At 41.5% G+C, this 4,442-nt stretch overlaps 1 pseudogene; it reads right to left on the bottom strand.

The window, feature by feature from the left end:
- Nucleotides 1-2,185: 2,185 nt before the first annotated feature.
- Nucleotides 2,186-2,303, bottom strand: LOC124614684 (annotated as a pseudogene).
- Between the last annotated feature and the right edge of the window lie 2,139 nt (nt 2,304-4,442).

Here is a 4,442-nt window from a genome sequence, read left to right as displayed (position 1 = left end):
TCCGATTCAAATAAATACACTGTCAACAGAGAACAAATTCATGACCGACAATATGTTAAAAGAAGCAATTCTTCGTTATTTGACGAGAAAAACTGAAAATATTTATATCTTCATTGTGATATAAGGAGTTATCTTAAGGTAGCTGCCGACAAAGCGAATTACAATCCAGAACCCGAGCACAACAATAAAATGGGCTACCTGTAAATGGCAATATCTTGCTAGCTATCTCATCCCTACAAATAGTTTCGTAAGTAAGGTTTCAAGGGGGTCCGGAATGATTGTTCTTCAGGCTCTACTTCCACATTACACAATATTTACAGGGTCTAAATCTTATCAAGGCCACCGTGCTTCCTGTCGTGGAGAAACGCAAGGTATGCGCTGTACCTCGGGAGGGTAGAACTGCATATACTGACGTTATATTTTATTTATTGTACATTTAACTACAAGTTACTTGATATTTTTAACGTACACTGTTCTGCATTACAAGCAAATATTGATTTTTCAGTGAAGATGCCACCTACTCATGTGAGATAGTTTTATCAGTACCTGACAAATTTTGAAAAGGGCCTCGTTGTGTGTCTCCATTTGCCTGCCTGTTCGAATGCAATAGCTCAAGAAATTCTATTGGTTCACCCATTCTCATAGTCCTATGGCATATTAAATATCTTCTTCTTGTTTTTAAAGTTTAATCCATTAGCTCATGTGTATATAGGTTTACTATAATGAATGACGCTAGTGACATGTCGTCAGCGATCGTGAGACCTTTCGCTTCATTCGCAAACCCTACACTACTTGATATACTATAGTTAGTTGAAAATCTGAATGAGCTCTTTAGGTTTTTATACAAAATCATATTTCATTCTGCCGCTGCAGCGTCTCTTCCATCAATACAAATACAAAGTTTTTGATCACGTTTTAGAGCATTATTAAGGCGTTGATAGGTGGGGTTTGGAATTAATGCTAATTAGTCTTAGTTTCTCATTTGGGTGTAATAAAAATTGAGTGCTATCAAACTTTTTCGTAAGGTTTACTGGAAATGATAGGGTTCGGTCTCTGTCAAATTCTACAGTATCACTCTACACAAAAAACTGTAGTAATATGGTGTTCATCCACTGTAATTATGACGAGAATACTGCGTTTATACCAGCTCTTATTATTATTGCTTTGTTTACTTTAACATAACGATTAATACTAGTAGTAAAGTATTCCTTTGTATTTCATTACTGTGTTTTGTGTTCGATCTTTTTTGTAATCTGTTTGTGATCCTTGACTACTATCTCCGCTTCTTCAATGCGTGTCGTTTACTTTCGTGTTTACGCTCTTTTTATTGTAGTTATCACATTTCTTCGATTTCTTCAAAGAGCCACGCAGTTCAGACGTGTCGTAACAATGGTAAATGAAACGCGTAGTCCCCGGGTCGAAGGCCTGAAAGTGCGGATATTGACTAGTGGCAACCACGTGAAAACAGCCTACGCAAACTGATATAGACGGGAAGTACTGACCTGTGTGTGCTGCTAGTGGTAACGGTCAAGAAATTCCTCCATACACCACACACGAATCTCCATTGCATTGTATACAGGTTATTCAGATCTGCAGCAGTTAAGGAAACGACGTCTGAACAGCGACTGCACACTAACGATGGCGTCTCAAATCAAAGGAAGCTGTTTGATAAGGCAGCCAGTGGAAGACGTAAGAATAAAATCGCCCTAAAAGTTATATTTATTTTACGTCCCATTTATGTCGTTGAACACGTCTGTGAGCGGCTAGGTTTGCCATTACACTCTTATACTAAAAAGCGTTATTTATTAGCAAACGTACATCTACATGTATGTGATACAGTAACATCATCAGTTGTAGACTGTTGGGCGTTAAGATTTTGTCACATCGGTAGAGCTGTGACAATGCCACGTTATGACATTGTCATTGATGACGAAGCATAAGTCAGGTAATGTTGAAGTCAAACTTATCGGCTCATGCTGTCGACAGAATAGGATAGCCGTCTTCAGGCCACTAGAGGCCCATCGGGACCATCCGACTGCCCTGTCATCCTCAGGACACGGATAGGAGGGGCGTGTGGTCACACCACTCTAACGGTCGTTATGATGGTTTTCTGTGACCAGAGCCGCTACTATTCGGTCGAGTAGCTCCTCAATTGGCATCACGAGGCCGAGTGCACCCCGAATAATGGTAACAGCACATGACGGCCCGGATGGTCACCCATCCAAGTACCAGCCACGCCCGACAGCGCTTAACTTCGGAGATCTGACGGGAACCGGTGCATACACTGCGGCAAGGGCGTTTCTTACAGAATAGGGTAGGATATCACTAAATCTTTTTTTCTTTTTTGTTTTCTTGCAGGATGGTAAGTGCTCATATCATTTGGAAAATGCCTGTAATCGATGCATGTGATACTTTCCTTTTATAGCACTGTGCTGTGTAACTTATTTAGGGACCATAGTTATAAGATAGGGTGCGCAATAATTATATCCCAGATCTATTAATCCAACATGGTGTGGGATAACAGAGTGACGAACAATACCCGTAACGTGGTTTTATGAGGTTGATGGCCACACTTCAAAGCAGCGACACTTCTGGGGCATGCGGAAATTCTATAACAAACATGCCTTACTAAGTAGAAGACTTCTCAGGAAGAATAACGTAATGATGGATTTGTTACCTGTAGATGCAATAAACAAGCACAAATATACTATTGTGAACCGACATTCGCAGCCAACACAAAATAAAAGAAATTAAGACATTTCCTCTCTGTCGCTCCTCTCTCTCTCTCGCTCTCTCTCTCTCTCTCTCTCTCTCTCTCTCTCTCTCTCTCTCTTGCTCTCTCCAGATGCGTTTTCTTCTAAGTACCACACATTATCATATGGAATACGTGTGCCTGCTCTAAAAAAATTTCAGGATCGGTTGTCGCAATCTCGTGATCCACTTATAAACGACCTACACTGCGGATAGACATTAAAAAACATAAAACTCGACCGCAACTCATCTGGAGAGCCTATGTTGCCTGCCAGTTATAGCTGCAAGGGCATAACAAAGCATGGTTCCCAGTCTTGGTTCTATAAGGAATAACACTAGGGGGGAGGGAGGCGCAGACAAACTAATTTCAGTCACCCAGCAGACTAACTCACCATTAAATAGGCCACAAAACAAACGTCAGTATCATGAAGTTGGTGCACCATTCCACAAATGTGGTTTCCGACAGACATGCTGCATCCATACTCATTCTTCACTTTCTGTTGGATGTCTACTGGTATTTGCCCCTCGGACTGCTGACATAATAAACCAGAGGTTGACGATGTGTATGACTGCACTGATCTCCCATACACGTCCAACATGGGCCCACTGTAAACTCTTAATGCCCCACAGATGAGGCTACTGCATAGAATGTATCAAGGCAATTATAGTACAATTAATTAACACTTGTTATATTGATGTGATGTAAACACTTAAGTATTATATTCAGTGAAACATTAAAAATGCAGGAATCTCGTAAAAGATTTGTTGGACTACAGTTAACGGTACACATAACATTTTGAAAACAACATATTTCATGTTTTATTAACAGCGTTGTGCATCTAATGTAGCTAATGGTTTAGGGATAAACGCAAATGTTCAAAACTAGTCACTAATGAAAATATTATTTGCTATTCTGACAGAAACTTTAATTAGTAAATTACAAATATATAACGCTGCTGATCCTGATACTAACACAATGTCGCAATCACATGAATAAATAAACAACTGAAATGGATTGCAACACGACAACAGCTGCTAACATAAATTCCCTAATCACACCTCTACACGCAGCTGTCTGGATCAAGTGTGAAAATGGTAGCATACGAATTCAGTGTGCTGTGTCCATTCAATCAGTTTGACGTGTCGGTGGGTTATGAACCTGAAGCTGAGAACGATTATGAACCTTACTTCGCTTTTATTTACATTACCAACATACAACGAAACACACACAGCATTGCGCTATAGGAAAGGTATTAGAGCCCTCATTGTCATTCTCAGACGCTACGTATAATAGTAGTTGCGTATGCTGTTTCGTTTGTATTTACCCAAATATGCATCAGCTACGTAATATCGTAATGGTTGCTAGCAGTTTGCTCGTGTTTCCAGCGGAATGAAATTATTTTACCAAACCTTATCCGAAACGGTGCCCGTTGAACAAGCCTGCAGTGGATGGGCAGAGTGTGCGAGTGCGTGTGTGTGTGTGTGTGTGTTTGTGTGTGAGGGCGCGCGGTCGTTGGCGCGCGTTGTGTCGGGGCATGGTGCGAGGCATTTGTTGTGGCGAGGCGGGAAACCGCAGCCCGTGGAGGGAGGGAGGCGTCCACCACGGCCCCAATATCGTGGTCGCTTTCTGCGCCGGCTCTGCGGGAAATGACCGCTCCATTCCGCAGTAACAGCCTCTGACAGGCGTTGCG

The sequence above is a fragment of the Schistocerca americana genome, chromosome 4, assembly GCF_021461395.2.
Source record: "Schistocerca americana isolate TAMUIC-IGC-003095 chromosome 4, iqSchAmer2.1, whole genome shotgun sequence".
Classification (NCBI taxonomy): domain Eukaryota; kingdom Metazoa; phylum Arthropoda; class Insecta; order Orthoptera; family Acrididae; genus Schistocerca; species Schistocerca americana.
This window is presented reverse-complemented; position numbering and strand designations above follow the sequence as displayed.